Source organism: Poecilia mexicana, unplaced genomic scaffold (assembly GCF_051168715.1).
Source record: "Poecilia mexicana isolate PSO_F unplaced genomic scaffold, ASM5116871v1 scaffold_3, whole genome shotgun sequence".
In the NCBI taxonomy this organism is placed as follows: domain Eukaryota; kingdom Metazoa; phylum Chordata; class Actinopteri; order Cyprinodontiformes; family Poeciliidae; genus Poecilia; species Poecilia mexicana.
This window is the reverse complement of record NW_028263372.1, coordinates 16,251,908-16,272,700: the sequence shown is the minus strand read 5'-3', so window position 1 is coordinate 16,272,700 and position 20,793 is coordinate 16,251,908.

The window sequence follows — 20,793 nt, the reverse complement described above, 5'->3', positions numbered from 1 at the left end:
AACAACTGGAGTCAACTGGGTATTTCTGCAGATGTCAGGACTTTGACTGAAAGACTGAGGCATAGTGAGTGAAAATGAATGGTGGAAGTAGCATTCCCTGAGGTGCTCCTGTGCTGCCCACCACCTGGTTCAGCCACACAAAGTGTCATCTATGTGTGTGGTATCCATCAGTCCTGAGGCCTCCGACTGTGTCTTGAAGCTAAATCGCATTCAGTGCACTGGAGAAATATATATATATATATATATATATATATATATATATATATATATATATATATATATATATATATATATATAAACTTAAACAAGAATTAAATGTTTCATTGAAAATTTGCCTTTTAAGTTACAATGTAGTGATAAAGATCTTGTAAAGACATGCACAAGCCTAACCACCCAAAATCTGAATAATAAAGATTCTGAAATATGTTTATGCAATAACTGAAAAAGGAAATAAAAAATGAGCATCTATACACATAGTTTCAATTTACTCTGGACAACAAACTGGTTCTGTTACAGAGGGAACAGGCATTAGGGCTGAAGGAACCTGGGAAAATTGAAAAAAAAATAATCAAAAATTATGTTTAAAATCAATTGACATTAACAGATCCATTGCTATTGAGGAGCAAGTTTGGGTTTATTTAATGCTGTAGCCAGCTACAAAAAAATTCTGTTGAACCATTATTTGCTTCCACTTCTAGCACGGACTGCATAAGGAGTTTTTCTCCATAAATTCATTTAATTTTTGCACAAATTAAATTGGTCTTAGGAGTCTTTCTGTTACTGTCAATGATGCGTCACCAAATCTGGTTGCTGTTTAATATCTTTTTTTTTTTTTTTTTTTTTTTTTTTTTAATGTTTGTCCTCAGGGATACTGCCCTGCACGTTTTAAATGTTTCCTTGCCTCGACACACCTAATTTAAATTAATGGGTCATTAACAAGTTTCTGCTGAGCTTGATGACATGCTGAGGTGGTAATTCATTCAGTCATTTGAATCCTGTGGAGCAGAGTGTCTAAAACACGCAGGGCAGTGCTGTCCTGAAGACTCTGCTGTGCACTAAACCTGCACAAACACTTATTTCCTTCTGCCAAGATCAAAATGTTGTCTTAAATTAATGACAAATACAATACATGTCATAATGAGATCTTTGTGTTTATTTTTTATTTATTTATTTTTTTTATTGAAACCCTTCAGGACTGATAGATTGCTCATGCGATACGTTGATGTGTTTTAAACAACTTTTTGCCTCTGTTGCCCAGGCCTCTGTTTGTTGTGTCATACCGTCAAATGGAAACGGAGCAGGTCCAGTGCTTCATAAGTGTGGAAGCTGACATGAGATCTGAATGTCTTACACACTTTGACACGTTGACCTCTTGACAAAAACAACAAAACCAAAACTAACTCACCGATAAGAAACGATCAACTGGTGTTCATCACTTGAAAGAGGAGTAGCTAGTTTGAATTTCTCTACATTTTTATTTTTCCAACACTCGGAATAAATCTGTGGGTTGATGACACGATTTATGTCAGAGGAAAAAAAAAAAAAAAAAAGGAAAACATAACATTGAGATAAATAAGTTAGCTTGTTGCTTTTTAGGATTTTATCTCCCATTTTTGATTTGTGGGTGAGATAAACAGAAAACCTTCATCAAAATGTAACCTTGTAAAAAAAAAATTTAGAGTAAAAAATCTGTTTACTGTAGTTATTAATAGCCAGTTCCTGTAGCCGATTCGGTGTCGGCTAAAGGAAAAACAGTTGGACATTAGTTATACAGAGCGTTTAACGCTTGCCAGATTTATTTCTTACACATTTTTTAAATCTCTTCAGAGTCCCAACCCATAGATAATTTAAGATTTATTTAAGTCTTGCAAAAACATGCAAAGCTTTGTTATGCACTGAACTTCAGTGACCTCTTCCTTTGGAATATAATTTCGTCTCTGATGCAGAAATCCATATCTGCACTTTGTGAAAACATCTGAGACTCTGCAGAGTTTTTTTAAGTTGCTTGTTGCTTCTGAGTTCTGCAAACCGCTTCATCTCGTCAAGAGATTCTGCGAGACCTCAGGCAAAGTCTGAAAGCTCATTCCTATCACCTGCATATAATCTCCAGTGTCCCTGCCCTGCAGATAGTCAAAAAGCAGCTTGGTGGCTCAAAAACTTAACTTTATTTTGAAACAAAACTTGAGGTTCAGGGAAGCTTTTAAACTCTGTGTTCATATAACTTATTTTACACTCCCAGCCAAATGTATCCAAGTAGAAATAAATTTGCAAATATATGACAAACAGCATCCTTTTTTCTGACTGTTAGAAAGTGTTGCTTCTATAAAAAGTCAGCCACTGTGGCTGCCGGCACAGTTAACACCTTTTGAATTCAAACCGATCTACTTTGAGATCAGGCTTCGGGACATTTTGTTTTCCTTCAAAACCGAACCCAGCTATTTATCATAACGCTAGACTCTAAATATATTTGGCAGACAATACTGTTTTAAAGAATATTGCCTTTTAGCCATTAAAGTTGTCAGACTTGTTTCAAAAATGCATAGCCTTTAAAAGTATTTTAAAACTTACACAAAGCATTGCTGCACACCAAAGCAGAGACCTTGTGTTGAATTGAACAAAATATCTTTTTGCAAAAAAGATGCTCCGAGTGATAGTAAAAAAAAAAAAAATTCAATGAACTGAAGGTGTTTCCTATGAAAATGAAAATAAAAGCTACTCACAAAGCAGGTTAACCCTTGAAAGAGTTTCCAAGGTAATAAAGCATTATGAGCAGGTAGGAGTGATTTGATCAGACAAAGAGTTTCTTTTGTAAAGGTTAGGTAGGTAGAAAAATAAAGAGAAAATATTTATTTCTAACAATGTAAGAATGTGAGTTTTAAAACCTCTAAAGTTTGAAAAGGATAATATTCATCATTGACCCTTTTACAGACGTGCTAAAAAATATTGAATAGCTCGCGTACACCTTCAGTTTTAAAGTGAATAAATTTTAAATTTTAAACTTTTAAGAATTAATACTTGAATGGGTGGGAGGTAATTGTATACTATGCAACAGCCCTGTTTATACCTTGAAGAGGCAGTGTTATTTATCTTCCCAGCATTTATTGCCATTTTACAGCCCAATCAAGTAACTCAATTATCGTCAGTTGTATACAGTTGTATAAAATGTTGTATACATCAAACATAACTTAAAAAAAAAAAATTGACTTTACAATTTGATGCCTAGAAACTGGCCTCTGACTCTCTTTGCGACACTCCGCTTTCAGCATGGCACCACAACAAAGCTTCTCCATTATGCCATTTGCAACCGTTCCCAGGAGCGTTTGACTCAGAGGTAGTTTGCATGATGAGCTCAGCAGACTTGCAGCTCCACCAGGTGTTTGCTGATTGCTGCTTCCACTTGTCTGAAACAGCTGTGGGGCGGAAGCTCGGCTGGGGACCGCAGCTCCAAGGAGGAGCTTTGTGAGAATAGGCGCTGCTTTGAATTAGTAAGCGTTTAGGCACCTCCAAATGGCTGCTGCGGTGGAGTCAAGGATTTCTCAAACATGTCTGAAAGAATGAAAGCAACACTCCAGGTATGTTTTTAATGAGGGAATGACAACATGACATGAAGCTCAAAAAAAGTTGAATTTACATAATGCTCCCCTTTAAAAGCCAAGATCTTATTAAAAATGAACATTGTGATAGTTTAAAAAGTGTCTGCTATTACAAATGTAGTCAAAAGTTTTTCTTTTTTTCACACAAAATGTCACTCATTGTACTTTCTGCCAATGAAAGCAATAAAATATGAGTAAGAGTATACATTTTTGGAAATATATATATATATATATATATATATATATATATATATATATATATATATATATATATATATATATATATATATATATATGGCAACACGTTATTTGAAGGGGTAAGTAAGACTGACATGACACTGTCATAAAAACCTGTCATGAACATCAATAAGCCTTCATGAATATTTATGACTGTTGTCATAAAGCGTCATTCGGTAAATTATGACACTTTTAATACAAAGTTGACATTATTCAAAATGTCTTTGTTATGACAACTTGACATTAACCAAGAAATCATTACTGATATAAATTTTTAATAAAAGTATTAATGATTGCACTTTAAAAATTAGGTAACTTTATGTTATTAAAGGTAAAGTTTAAACAGTAATGATTTCTTGGTTAATTTCAAATTATCATAACAAAGACATTTTGAATAATGTCGACTTTGTATTAAAAGTGTCATAATTTACTGAATGACGCTTTATGACAACAGTCATAAATATTCATGAAGGCTTATTCATGTTCATGACAGGTGTTATGTCATGTTTATGACAGTGTCATGACAGTCTTATTCACTCCCCTTCAAATAAAGTGTTACCATTTATATTTATGCTTAAATATTTGTAAATTTATAAAAAGTCAGCCACTGTGGCTGCCGGCAGAGTTAACACCTTTTGAATTCAAACCGATCTACTTTGAGATCAGGCTTCGGGACATTTTGTTTTCCTTCAAAACCGAACCCAGCTATTTATCATAACACTAGACTCTAAATATATTTGGCAGACAATACTGTTTTAAAGAATATTGCCTTTTAGCCATTAAACTTGTCAGACTTGTTTCAGGAATGCATAGCCTTTAAAAGTATTTTAGAGGCATTGCTGCACACCAAAGCAGAGACCTTGTGTTGAATTGAACAAAATATCTTTTTGCAAAAAAGAAAAAAAAAATTCTGAAGGTGTTTCCCATGAAAATGAAAATAAAAGCTATTCACAATGAGAACTGGTTTATGTTAATCTTTTTTCAGAATGCTTAGGTGGTGAACTATGAACAGAAATTCATTTATTAGAACCTGGCTGAAATGAATTTATCTAGATCTTGTTCAAGGAAAACTAGAGCAACCCAAAAAATTAATATAAGCAGAATTTATTGGATTAAGCACATCAATCTTTGTGATGCTCAGCATGATTTTTGTTTTTTCAAAATAAGAATCCTAATTGATTCTTAAGTCTTGTAATAGAGCAGCAGACAACCCTATACAAACTGAGACGGATGTGACTGTGTACTGTTTTCCTAATGAGGACTGTAAGAAAAAAAATGCCCTGAATTATATTGTTTGCATGGTTAGAGAGCTCAGATAATCGTACATTCTGACCTCCTTTACCTAATGTGGTGTTTAATATCAGGTCAATAATTTTACGAATTTACAAGAACATACAGTAGTGTAATTTGTGCTTAATTTAGTTCATTAGACAAACAGATCCAACTCATAAACAGATATGCAAAGTCTATTTAGTCTAATCATGTGTAATCCAATCAGAGTTTTGGAATAACATTTTGAAAACTTTGGTAAAATGAGAAACTCACCAGTAGACAATTCTATAAAAGAAAAAACAAATCTCTGTGAAAGTTAAAGTCCTTAGTTGATTTTTAATCACTTTCATGCTGTTTCCCCTTGTTCAGATTCTAACTAAAATTAAATGCTTTCCTAAAAGGAATCCTAAAACTTTCTGAATGCAACCCCTAGTATTCATTCTGAGATTCATATTGGTTAATCAATACTCCTTTGTTTTTTGTGACTGTGAAGTGGATTAGTGTTTGCACATTTCAAATTGTATGACTAATGTCCAAAATGCGCTCTCTCTCTCTCTCTGTGTCTCTCTCTTTTTCTGTCTCTCTTTCTTTTGCTCATCCTCTTTTGTAAAAGTGCCAGCGTGATTTTAATCATGGCTATGATTTGTAATATTAACGACTACATGCTACCTTAAAAAAGCTTAAAGTTCCAGACGTACTTGTGCAAAAGAGATTTGTCATTTCAGCAGGCAAAGCCTTTAAACTTGGACAAGAAAGCCTCTTGCTCTGGACTGCATAAGTTGAACGCCAGCCATGTCTGGGAGCATTTATCACAAGGAAAGACATTTTAAACTGTGTTCAGCCTCTCCAGGATTTTAAAGTTGAATCCTTCAATACATATTACCTTTCTCAGAGTGGAATACGACATGCATCTATGGGAATGGAAGAAAGAGTTGTGTGATTGGGCACAGCATGTCTCTCCACGTTCACCATGAAGCAAGGCGATTGAAAGTGGTTATAATGACAGCCCAAACGGGGAGCCTTGTCTGGGAATGAAGATAAGGCCGGGCTGTAAGTGTGTGTGCTGGGGTACAAGGAGGGTTACATGGGAACAGACGGGAAGGCGAGCAGGCAAGACAGATGGACAGAGAGGGGGGACAGAGACAGATGGAGGTAAAGAGGAGGAGGAGAGAGAGATTGCATAATAACACCAAAATGGCCATGATTGCTCACTGTGGCATACTTCAAAGCATGGCACCCATCACAATTTATCTCTTCCCCTTTCTCTTTTTTAATCAAACTTTTTACTCATTCCCTGTCTTCTCCCTCTGTTTCACAAGAAACACATTTATTCTCCGAACACTTTAACGAGAACAGCCACATAATGCAGATTAAAAATAGTGAAAGAAAAAAGACTTGACAAAAAGTTTTTTTTCTTCTTCTTCTTAAACTTCAACTATTAAAACCAAAAGGCCACACTGTGCTAAATGAGGGAGAACACTTAGATAAAAGGTCTTTAATTTATCAAGCAGCTGAGTGTGGTTGTTGCCGGAGCAAACTGTGGACTGTTTTGTGAACATGAAAGGGAAAATGCGTCTCTAAAAACTGTGTGAAAATTTGTGTTGCAGTGTAAGCAAACTGACTTTGGAGTAGAAATGTTGTCTTTGTGTGTGCGATAGACACCCCTCTTCCCACTTTCATTAGGATTGCACCACGACATTAAACAGTCAAACAGATGACAGGTGTTCTTGACAGGGACTTTCAGTTGTGCATCCAGAATACACTCCACTCCATCATCGGGCCTGAGAGATCATACACATAAATCTCTTGAGCTTGCACCTTTATGAGATTGTGGCGTTTCATTAGCATAGTGGCAGCACGCCTATGTCCTGTGTTCAATGTGGAAGAGCCCAGTGGGACTCTAACCATGATGTTTGGCCTTTAATCATCATACCGTAGTTACTATATCCTTATATCCACATCAGTGCCAATGTTTACTAAAGTTATTAAAGATCTTGCAAAGATCTCATTGAGGAACTGCAATGCATAATCCACAATCTCCGTAGCAATAAATAACACTTCATGGTCAAGGAACGTCTCTGACGAACAAGCAAACGTTGTTTTTTTATGTTTTCAGGTGTTGTTGTATCAGTCTGTTGGTAACTTTAACCTTTCATTAATTACTATCATCTTTGGATGTCCTATCAAGCTTAAAATTTGACTTTTGATCGCCCTAACACCTGTGATGTTATCTACTGCATCTCGCTAATCACGTCAAAGAAAACCAGCAGGCCTTTGTCAGATTCTCTGCACAGCATCAGAGTGATGTTCCTGGCACCTGTCCTCAAGCAGTTTTGTTTTAAATAAAATGCTACACACTTCAAATAAGATCGCGTGGAATAGATTGACACTTATTCATTAGGTGATTGTGTCACAAATATAAAATATACAAATAGAATTTTATATTTTCCCTACAAATGCGAGGTAGCCACACATTCGCACTGTGAGCCCACATTGGATAACCCAGAATAGCAACTGTTTTGATAACAGTAGCCGTCATGTCCCCAAGCAAAGCTCCTGAAGATGCACGACTCCTTCGCAGAAACATAAATATTAAGACTTTGAAGACTTTGCAGCAATCCATTCTAACACTGAAGGGTTAATGAGCATATGAAATGTCCTTGTTATGCATCTTAATGTAATGAAAATGGCAGATATAATCGTATTTAACATATTGCGTAATATTTCACCTCCACAATTGAATCTTAGAGGCTTGAATTTGTGAACACAGCAGTCCTGTACAACATAGTAATTAAAATAAAGTCTAAACCATTTATCTCTTCATGATGAATTTAAAAAGTAATCTCTGCAAAATAAATGCTTAGATTTACAACTGTTAAGTTCCTTCATAGGGCTTGTTTTGTATTCTGTAACCAAATGTCTCGACTGGTCAGGACTTCATCCCTCAGCGGGCATTGATATACTGTGGCAAAAAAAAAAAAAAGCTCCTGATAGTTTCGGGCAGAGTCTGAGAGAAGCTGTGCAAGGCCTGGTGTTGAGTGGTCAGGGCAAAGGCTGGGGCTGGACCTATAGGTGGATATTATAATTCATTCAGCTCTGCACACTGGCCAGGGATAAGCTCACCTCAAGGTCAGGCAGTTGTGAGTGGAATACTCATTGGGAAGTCTGGGCTTATTTTTCCACATCTCTGCAGATTCCCCTCTATCTCTTCACAAATGAGGGAAGATTGTGTGATGTGTGGTGAAGCCAGCGTGTTTTAGAAACATTGCCAAGAATTGGAAATCTGCCCATTTCAGTTGTTTTTCTATTGTGAAAGCAGGCTAAATTGGCAGAATTAATTGAATTTTACTCTTGAACATATTTCAATTTTCTGTTTAACTGCAAGTGAAAGCTTGCATTTTCACTCCTAATTTATATAAACATACTTCAGTTCTCAAGGTTTCTGGATACAAAGGCATTTCTTTGTGTCGAAATACTCTTCCTGCAATATTTTTTTTCAGTAAAAGTCAAGTGTGGGAGTCTCACAGGCAATTTAGCATTTTATATGAAGATTGAATGATACAATGTGAACAATGCTCTCTGTAAGCCCAACACATTCATGGTGACACGACACCCACATGAAGAAATTCTCATAGAGAGAAATAAAAGGAGATCCCAGGGAGCACTAGCAAATGTTCTTTACCTCACTCTTGTAAAGTGTGAGGTATAGTGATACATAAACACTATATTATATGTTGATAAAACAAACAAACAACAACAACAACAAAAAAGTGATGCTGTTTAATCTTTTTTATTTGATGAGATCTATGCAGGTAAAAAAAAAAGGTCTGGGCAGAAAACAAAAAAGGTCTGCTGCTTTAGTACTTTAGGGGTATGAGCAAGTTTAGCTAATGGAGCTAAATTAAAAAGATTTTTAGAAGAAAACCTGTCATAAAAGTCCTTTAAATGTAAGCTCTGAAAAAAAAATATATCTTGCCTTAACCAACAGGTTGGGGGAAAAAAGAAAATCTTAAAATCGTGCAAATTTTATCACATTTCATCACATAGATTTTACAATAGATTTACAGTCAGAGTGTCCACTGAATGGCAACAAGACCCCTGACACAAATAAGGCAGTGCATGAGCAACTTGAAAACAGATCAACTCAGTTGTGGTGGAAGAACTGCTGTGCAATAAATGAAGTGATGTATAAAGAGACTTTGTCAAACTATATCTTCATGTCTAAAGGACAGGAAAGAAATAAATCACTGTCACAGAAAACTGAAATCCAGGAGCAGAAATGTGAATTTGAATAAGTACTTTGTGCTCAATTATTCAGCTTTGGGGTAAAAAGAGTTTTTTTGTGATGATTTGGAAAACAGTAGGTTAGATAGACCATGCCAACTTATAGTTACTGTGTTTGTACACCTAAGATATATTACAACTCTGTGAAGCAGTTCAAGGTTTAATGCTTCCTATGACAAATCACCATAGAATAGATATTTTTTAGGAAGTAACCAGATTTTAACCTGTCTAAAAGTTGTTATTGTGCTATTTGGATCACTTATGATCTGAAAAGTGTGGCATGCATTTCTATTCAATCCCCTTAACTCTGATGCCTCTAAAGAAAATCTTATGCAACTAATTAAATGAATTCCCACCAGAGTTTCATTTGAACCTGGCTTCTGTCCAGATTTCAAAATTCACAGCCCAAATTTTCTTTGGTTGGTTGCAATAATCTCTGTCTAGACCAAAACATATCCATTTATAATGAATTATTTATACAATGGTTCCATCAACTAATGGTGGGATCCATGCTGAGTGTTTTGCCACTCAGGGTGCACATACACAATGCACAACTCAAAAAAATGATGAAACTGCTCTGTAATCACTTCTTATCTATTTTTTTCTATGTGAAGTCCTACTGATCACACAAGAATCTTTTACCGTACTATTTTGATTCATTATCAACCACTTGCTGAGATTATATTTACTTTCCCACTTAATTGAAAATTGCTTTTTCCCCTGTAGCTTTTATATGTTGTCAACAAATAAACGCTGGTATTTTTCAAGATAATTGAGTTACTTGAACAATTACTGATGATGGAGTAGAGCAGAATGAGAACTACGCATTTAAAGTACAAGATAAATAAGGACAGATGTCATAGTCTGTCAGAAGTCTGTCAGCTTTTTAGCAGGATGCTCAGAAAGTTTCACAGTTCTTGACAATGACCATCACTGAATGGATGAAAATACTTTATCTTCGCCAGAGTGAGTCAGAGCCTTACTGGGAAAAAAGGGGGAATTAATCATAGACTGGTCCAGTTGTTCTGTTATAACTGGAACTGGTGAGCTCTACCTATGGACAGTTCACTTCGCAGATTGGTCTTAAAAATAGCCAGTGATATTTTTATTATTATATCCTCAAATTAAGGAAGATGGAAGAGTCAAAATGTCCTACCCTGGAGACGCAGGCCCAACAGCCCATGCAAAGTACAACAGTAAAGATTCCCTTACTGTCTCGTGTTTGACAACAGCACACTACAGCCCATCGGGGATCGCACTTTGGCTCAGGCATATTGACAGCATAGTGACAGCTCATGGGATCTGACAATGAATGAGCTGAAAATATTTGTAGCCATGTCCATGGAGCGCGGGGTGCAGAAAAAAAAATGACAGTGGGCACCCTGTGGTCTCAAAGAACTGGGGTTTCCATTTTTCAAAGAAAACTACAGCCAAGCATAATTTCAGCAAAATGGCATTCCTTTGTTCTGCAAAATGGCATTCCTTTGTTCTGATAACATAAAAAAAAAAAAAAAAAAAAAAAAAAAAACTGCATATTTGAGTGAACTTAACCAAATTCTTTATTTGGAATTCTTTATTTAAAAACAACACAAAAACATAGTCCTAATATTTCCATAAAGGAGCTGTTGTTCCCCACCAAGAATCAATGCAACTTTTGAGCATTGGGAATACGCCTGATGAATTTAGCATCAAAATCTGTCTGGCTGTGGATGTCACGCTCAACTAGAGCTCTACATATTGAAAAGGAGGATGCAGGGAGCAGAGGTCAGCTCATGGGAGAGAAGGTTTTACCAAAGCTGACAGTCATTTGTAGGAAATAATACAACAGTATCTTCTTTTCCCTCAAAAAGAACACCTGTTTGAAGCCAGGGAAGATCAGGCTTGTTCGACTGGCTGAGCAAATGTGCAAGTGGAGCTGTTCTGCATGAAGCTGCTGAAATGTGAAAGTGTGACAGCCACTGTCTTTTGATGAAGGAGATGATGAATGAGCGCATTCATAACATCTCACATACCAGCATATGATTGACCAAAGCCAAAGAACAAATCAGGCTAATTTCTACTTTTAAACCTGTTTGCCCCCATCCAAAATTTGACTAGTTTTTTTTTTTTTTAAATCTGGGGCTGAAGTGTTTCAGTTCTTTGTAGGAATGTAACATTTAACTCTGAGAGCCAGAATCCAACACTAAGCCAAGACAAGGAAGAAGTTTCAAAAGATTTATTAGATAAGTCAATTGGATGGTGGTGGTTGCTTGGATCAGGTTACACTGGAGGGTCAGGAACACACAAACAGAAATAAGCGATGTGATTTGGATGAGAACCAGGAAGCAAGACAGGGGGATAAAAAGAAAAAAAAGTAGTGGCAGAATCACCTGATGATCCTGTGCAACAGCTAACAGAGAAGTTTAGCGTTGCTCCATCAGGTTGAGTCTGGTTAAACCCAAGCGCTAGTTCTAGGCTCTTGGCGATTGCTTCCTGGAGCTGTGGACTGTGTTGAGATTTAAAATTTTGTCCAGTTACTAAATTTTGCCCATCATATATGTAATTGCATCAGATCGGCGCTCTGAAGCTACCAAAGATTGCCTGCACTATAAACAACCATCCTACACTGCAAAGAGAGAAGTGCAGAGTCTAACTAGATGGATATTAATGTTAATTCAACATCTGGAAGCGTGACCAAAATGGACTGAATGACTGTTCACTTCCTCTGCTGTCTAAAAGAACAAGAAGACTGCAGACATAAAATAGCACAGACAATCAACATCATCGTTCACAACTTCTCCTTCTGTTAGCTGAAGGGGCCGGTAGATATTCTGCTGGAGGAATCCAAGTAAATGGGAGAAAACTCAGACTGTCTGCAAAGCGGGAGCTTAATCAAGCGGAATTGCACAAGAAGGCAATGGTCAGGCCACATCAGGTCACCGTCGGCTGCAGAAGCACTTCCTTTTAGCTGCAGCCGACATCAGTGAAACTATGCTGGAAAAAAACAAAGAAAAAACGAACAAAAGAAAAACCTCACATCTGATGTTGATATGATTTATTTGTGCATGAAAATAATGTCCATCGAAGCTCTTGACTATGAATATAAAATATTTAATCAAAACTGTGCCTGATGAGGATAATGAAAGTATTACATATTTAAACTTCATAGTTGCATAGTTATCACCTTTGCTCTTTTATGATTGAGATTAGTTTGTTTCTGGCATTTTTATGATTCCCTTTAATAAATTATTTATGACTATTAAATAGATAACTTTGATAATGTTCAATATGCATACCCAATTTTGTTGTGTAATTATTCACAACAGGACAGTGTTTATCCGTATTCTTTGTTTTTGGAGACTCAAATCTTGATTACTTGCAGGGATATCATGTAATTGTTTGTCACTGTGTATGTGTTGTGTGTCTAAAGTGTGTGAAGGAGACCACCTGCTGCTGATATAGTTACCTATTTTGTTTAAGAAAGTAATTTGGCTTTAATCCACTGCTTTAATTTTGTACCCCACTGATTACAATTCCCCTCCTACAGTGTTACTCTAGAGAAGTGGATGATGTGTATAAAAGACTGAGCTGAGGAAGCTTTCTTTGTTCTGAATTAATTTCGGTACACAAGCTGGAAGGTTTGTTTGGCAAATGTGGTAGTAATGTGGTTCAAAGCTGAGAAAGGAAATATTAGAAATATAATTTCAGGAGAATAGATAGCCTCCTTCTACGATTAGGATCTGTGCTGGTTATTCTGACTCCCATACCCCCTTCCTACAAATTTAGTTAATACTTTATTTGAGACCGCTTTCAATTGAAACACATTTAAAACAATTATTTAGTTTCCTAATTCAATTGTCCCACACTTAAAGCCATCTCATAATTAGTCATGAAATGATGTTTCCTTAGGGTATAAATTTGTTGTGACGCATGTTGCAAGCCACAGATTATAAGAAAGACATTTAACTTTGTTGCCCTTCCCAAGTCTGGAAATGGCCTCAACAAAACAACTACTGGTGTAAACGTTTCTGTATCTCCAATAAGTTCAACTATGACAAACAGGGCACGTTGGCTAACCTACACAGCAACTCAGTGGCAGATCAATGACTATGAAATTAGTTAAATTGAACTGTGTTATCTTTAATTTCCATGCATGTTTTTGTGACTTGTTTAGGTTTCAAGCTCCAAATGAGCCGAACCAAGCAGTAGTGTCATTTCTATTTCTCTGTAATGTATCTACCAGGTGGTCACTCTCCCAACCAAACACATTTCTGTTGGCTTGACTCACACATTTCATATACCAACATCGTAAGGTATTTATTTGTTTGACATGTTGAAAACTATGAATTAGTCACTGAATTAACCTTGTCATTCATCAAACATATACTGTATTCAAATCATCTCAAACCTAGTCTCTTAAAAATATTAATACGTTATTTGACTGTTTAAACATACTCATGCATTGTGTTCAATAAAAGAATGGCTACAGTTATCACTATTTCAAATGCTACTATCACTATATGGAATGACTCACTTTCAAAGGTAATGTTTTGAAACCTTCAACGCAACAAATTGATTTGAACATTTTCTGTTCATTGTTAGTGCTCAGTATCACCACTCGGACAATTATCACACCGAGGATAAACATGCTGTTGCAAATGCAGCCTTCCTGTTGTTTGAAAGATTTTTGCTCGTTCATCTACTAAAGATTTGTAGCTTTGGAGAATGCTCAGTCTGTCTTCCAGGCAGGGTTACTTTGAGATGTATTGACAATGTTTTGAGCTAAGAGCTTCAACTGGATCATTCATGATATATTTACAACTCGAGAAAAGTAACTTTTGGAATTTTGCTTTGAAAGAAATAGTTGTGTCTTTTTTTGAGATTTATCCTCCTTTCTGGGTAGATGTGAATTTCCTGACCTTTTGAATAAAGGTGATAAAATGTTTCTCATGAAAAGTCTACCACTTTTGTATGTCGAATGACCATAAATATGAAAGTTTGACAGCATGCTCATGTTTGTGACGCTAAAAATATAAGAAATTCCTGTTGGAAAAACATTTATTATTCTAATATGTAAAGCTGAAATATTTCAAAATGTTGGTCATCACATGCCAATGGGACAGCAGGAGAATATAGCCTGCTGCACCATTGTTCTCCAGCAACATTTTTTAATGAAAACTGAAGAAATGGTGTGCTCCTCTTAACTGCTTTTTATTCATGATTCCACAAATCATGAATCTATTAGCAGTTCACAACATTTCCTCCATTATTTAATAATTTTTGAGGTGCAAAATAGTGCTACAAAATCACATCTGATGAGCAAATGATAGCAGAAAAAAAAATCATGTCAAGAACCGAGATGCTTTGATAAGTTGTTTGGTGAATGGTGGCTAGATTAGAGCTGACAGTCTCCATGGTGGAAGGCAGCTTACAACAGCTATCCAGCTGTGCTGCTAAAATCTTCACCACGAGTTTTCTGTTCTGGCTTTTGAAGCATGAATTAGTTGTGAAGAAAACATCTCTCTTCACATGGAATAAAACCAGAAATCTTTCAGATGTTTGAAAACACACTTCTTCAGAAACTAAAATAAAACTAAAACTTTTTGCTTCTGATTTTAAAGCTTTGTTGTTTGGTGGGAACGTGAGCGTCAGCTCTTTGCTGAAATTTAGGTGGAACTCAAAAGTCCATGCATATTTTCTGATCACATGCGATGTCAGCCCTTCACAGCCTCTTACTCTCTTCACAGCTGACTTATCTGATGCTCAGAATTTGCCATAAATACACATCAAGTACAGAAGACATGACAAATTCTACTCCAAAGAGAAATGTCAGTTTTCCCAGATCGGCAACACATAGATGTAAGCGTGACTGGGGAGTAATAGATTATGCGTCTGTGTCGTGCTGAGCATGTCCAAAGTTGACATGGCTGAAAAAGGAAGAGGAAGTGACTCCATATGTCCACTAGGGGACCGAATGTCTCCTGCAGAGTTGTGCTCTGTCAGTTTTAAGTGTAGCAGGCTTTGTTGATCTCTTTATAAGTGTTTTGTCTTTGTTTGATTAGTCAATCAAAATCAGATGTTGTCTATATTTCTAATCTTGTTTAAATATTTTTGTTTCATTAAGTATGACAGGGAAATCATCTTATCTGTTCCCTTAAATTGACAGTTCCATGGCTACGGGCCTGCAGGCATGGGTGTGAGTAATAAAAGACTGCTGCAAGGAAAAAAAAACAAAACAAAACATGTTTAAGATTACCATACTATGCAGCTTCTTCTCAAAAAAATAAAAAATAAAAAAATAAAATAAAAATCCTAAATTAGCAATAAAAGAATATCTTGGCTTGTCTCCTACAATCATTTAGTAAAACAGATAAAGACATCTAGCAGGTACAGGTACAATTTGTTTGTGTTGAAACTCTTTATTCTTCATGACTTGTAAATTGTTAAAGGTGCAGCAGCAAACAATCACATATTGGGTAATATGATGCAACGGTGATGCAGAAAACTCCCATCATTTTAGATGCTGAAGCTTTAACAGTGTTGTTTCTGTTATATTTCCTGATGCGCAACACAAAAACTGGCCTCATAAATAAAACAATAGAGCTGACTCTTTGTTCAAACACTTCACTTGACATACGCCTCCATTTTTCTGACAGGGGCCTTACATGGCTGTGTAAATAATGATGTTTGGAAATAAAAATGGAGGGGCATGACAGTGTGTTTCTAGCCCAGTGGTGTAACTTTTTAGACATGACCACAATTTCAACAAAGCAGTTGCCAATTGGAAAATGTTTGGATTTCTTATAATTTGTTAAACACATATAGACCTCAGTTATTTTTTTTCCTTTGAAAAACCCTATTAATACACTCACACACTATAGTCACTTGCCAGTATTGTTTGGAGATATGTAGCCCAGAACTTTGTGCACATTTTTCAAAAACGTTTAGATCATCCAATTCAAATCAGAAATATTTTAATAATCCCTGAGGGAAACTAAATGTTCTAAGTCATATAATTTTCCTCATCTGTCCTCTGAGATCCTTTCATGTTTTTTAGCTCTAATGTCACCAAGTCTCAGTCTTTTTTTTTTTTTGCCAGCCTTTGGTGATTACAAATATTCCCCAGAATGACCTCATAACTAACCCCAGATCTCATCACAGAACACTTTGCATTTCCCAACCCTGCCTTCTAGTTTAAAAAAGTTATTTGGAAACTGAAAAAAAAACAAAAAAAAAAAAAAACAGCTAAACTTGCTCTTGATTTGGTCCTGGTTTGCTACAAATTTTGTTTTTGGATAAATAAGCTGAAATTGATGTTTTAAAGGACAAATTCACATGCTTCCAAGCCTGAGAAAGACACGATAGATGAGATAAAGCAGGCTGAGGCATATTTCTAATTTTTTGTACAATGGTTTCTCTTATACTGCATCTTTATTTATAATTGGTAATAGGTATGTATCTAGTTGAAGGACTAAGTTTTATCTGGTGTTTATTTTGAACTTCTTCAGGACAAAAATAAATTTGACTTCGACTTCAACCAACAGGATAGATTGACATTACGTGGCACTGCAGCACATGAGAGGAGGGTTAAGATGCTGCATTCACAAACCGCAAGTTCTTATTTAGTGACAGTAACCTGAGAAGAAATGTACACAGGACAGAGTATCAAACTAAACAGTGTGAAATACTCTAATTATCATCTGTGTTTTGCAGTTTGGGCTCTGTGTAACCCTGCTCTGCAGACCTGTGGCTAATTCCCTCATCAGCTTTTCTTCTGTGAAATAGGATTTGTGTGTCAGGAAGGCTAATACAGGTTTGACCATTTAGTTGCAGAGCTGGGAGATGGTTTGCTGTATGCAAATGTGTCTCAGTGTTGGTTATGTTTTCATTTCAGAGCTCATTATGTAGTAAGACATTTCTTTATCACAAGTGAGTCCTTAAAAATGCCTGTTTAATCCTAATTACTAGAGATCAATCTGTAGGCGTTTATTTAAGAAAACCAGGCTGCTGTCAGATGAATCTGATTTTGTGCATATTTTGCTCCTCAATAACACATTGTACTACAAAGAGGTTTGGAAGACATTCATGCGAAACATGAAAGTGAAAATAAAATGCAATTCAAAAAACTTTTTGAAAAAAACATTTGGCCTGGACGTAACACAAAATGAATTTGGATGCGACAAATTCTAATTACCGGTTTGAATCCGTTCAGTCACGATTGCTTCATGCAACAAGGACGAGTCTAAAACTGTCACGGTATAAAAATGCACTTTCAACACATTAATTTGATGCAACACACAACTGTTGGGTGGTAATACCCATGTCATAATTGATGTGGCAGTGACACTGAAAAGCCTTTTACTCATACAAATTAATAGCTAGCCATCCATGCTGGCTCTGGCTGAAAACACTGTACTGATTTCTGGTTTATTGGTGCAAAAATTCCTTCAGTGTTTTAGTGTGCAGTTAAAGCCCTTATAATGACTAGGTCACTTTGAACCTGTGCTGATGCTTTTGATTGTGAAAATGGAGTTTGTAGAAATGCAAAGCTCCCAGTCAGAAACAACCAATCAGAGCCAGGGGGGAAGATCTTAGAGTTATCAATCATCCTTGAGTACACGCTGGTCAATGTGCTAATGGCGGAAAAAACAACCTGCCATTACAGGAAAACTGTTAGCGCGGCCACCGTCTCTGCGGTAGTCATGCTAACTAGCTGGTCTGCTAACAGAGAGAAGCTGTAGTGTAGCAGAGACCAGGAGGAGAAGGCTATGAGCAGCATGTACACAACTTGATTGTCAGTGCCAGATCCTTCACTAGGCTCTGATTGCTTGTTTCTAGTTTGCAGATTATCTGTCTCATACCAAACTGTAACAACATAGAGATAGTTTCCACAAATAGTTAGATAGTGCTGCAACTTTAAGATACAACATGTATTCATAGATGAATCATTTGGTTTAATGAGAGGAAATGTTAAAGTCACTTAGGACTGAAACAGATGACAAAAAGTAAGCCTAAATACAGCTAACCACTTCAGCTAGTATTTTGACAATGAAAGCAATGAAAAATATTTTACTGGTAAACTTTGTTGAAACATTTATACCTGCACTATCAATGAAAACCAAATATACTTACATTGATTCAAATAAAAATATATATATATTCTGCAACCACTGAGTTATTAATTTTACTACCAGTGATGGGAGGTTTGACTTTTTTCAGCACAAAGACTCTTACTATAGCTATATAGACTAACAAATTAGTGTAACATTCATACTTGGCAAATATGATTATGTAAATGTTATTTAACACAAAAACAAATAAAAAAAACCCCATCCTGTTCAAATTGACTGAACAGAACCTGAACAGAAACAGAATCAAAATCACTAACCACGCTGCGTCTTCAGTGTGGGTTGGCATTCAAAACAATCAAAAGCTTCAGCTTTGATGGGCTGAGGCGGTCTCACCTTCTGGTTAGTATTTGCCCTGTTTTTGAGAACAATCTCGCAGAAAGAGACAAGCCGCCATGCTGCCAATCAAAACAAAGTTCTGCTGTGAGCAGCGTGGAGCCAGTGAGCGAGAACTGAACAGCGAAGAGAGAAAAAGACGGGAGTCGGCTCCTATGATTGATCACATAAAGCCATGAGAGCTGCAATAGCTGGACATCATTGGCTAAACTGTGATAAAAATAGTGTGTATTTCTAATACACAGTATTTGAGAGACATGGAATTATCAAATGCAGTTTTTGATAATTCCATGCCTTTTCACTCAGATTGCAAGTTTAAGCTTCGGAGTGCAGAGAGCAAACTTTTGGACAGTTATGGTTTTGCTTGTTTACAGACTTTCCAGAGGAGAGTACGAGATGAGAATGGGCAATGGATGAAAAAGATTTAGGGTAGGCGTTTAGTAATGATGGTGGAAATGCAGCTTAGGTTCTTTTCCTTTCTCGTCCTACGTAGTTGTGTTTTTTTTTTTTTTACTGCTGTTTATCCACCTCACATTCTGTGGTAGATTTTCAGAAGGTGGGATTACACAGGCTTTATAGAGTCAGATCTGACAACAGTAATACTAGTAATTAGATCTTTCTGGAAGAAGATGATTAAAGGGGTATGAAGAAGTACCGTTTTGCAGAACCGTATGTCTTTTTTATGTACTTAAGAGTCAGTGAAATCTAATATCTGCTGAAAAATATGATCTGCATCTCAGCGCATTCCTTCTGGAAATAAAATGTGTGCTATAAATGAGATTAGAAAAACAAAAACTTCCTTTTACGGGGTTTGATTTGATTTGTTTTTACATAATGTAACCGAGTCACCTAAACTCAATCAATCAATCAATAGTTTCTTCACTTTTCATGCACCCTACTGTAACGCATTGGGTTAACAATGAACAAAAAATAAAACCATTAAAGACAGAGAAACCTAAATCAAGCAATTACAGAGAAAATAGAACAGAAAATCAGTCGTGTAGTTAGACACTGGAAATATATACATAAATTCATGCTTGTGACCAGTGGCAGTGGCCTAGCAAGCTTTTCAAAAGTATTGTGGGTCCTCTGGAATAGGCACTTTTAACGCAGTCAGGGAGGGTCGTATCATTTCTATTAGATATGACTGGTACTCTAAAAGCCTCTGTGTTACAAAGACAGACAGGAGGTGGTTCGGGAGAGGAGGCGGGTAGCCTCAGGGCAGAAACAGTGGGTCCAGAGACTCCGGGCAGTGGCAGTGAGGCACTGTTCAAAAAGCGTGGGTGTTGAATCTTATCTCCCAAGAGTGCAACGCCAGTGACCAGCAACACAGAGGAGCCAAAAGGATCTGTGTTCTCACCCTCCTCACCACTGACTTGTAGAACAACTCAAACGTACGTCCCGTGCAGAAATCCTGCCACGACCCCGTCATCGAGGGATGTATCAGGGAAAGGTGAACAGCAGAGCTTAGTGAAGACCTCTGTGGCATGTGGCAGGTCAAACCGCAACTTTGCGTCACCAGAAATAAGCAGCTGGTCCTGGATTTCTTCTGTGCACGGCCTCCTGCAGAAGCCATGATACTGTGGGAAAAAGAAGTGAAGATGTTTCATTCCTGAAAGTCTGCATATGAACATGAAACTGGACTGGTCATCTGTTGGGAATCAGGATTTACATCACTGCTTTGCCTATGTAATAAGGAATAATAATGATTAATAATTTAATATTAACTAGTTTATTAATAAAGTCAAAGTTTCTTTAGTTGAATTGGGGAACCAATTCCAGTATCTCTGGAATCGTAAGTCAAACTTGTCAGTGTCTGGTGAAGGAATGAATTCAAAGATTGTTCTGTACTATTACGGGCCACACATCTTAATAAAGCAACTTTAAGGAAAAATGAATTTGATTTTTCTTATTTTAGACATGCCATTCCAAATGTGGAGTCTGTTTTTAAAAAATGTACATTA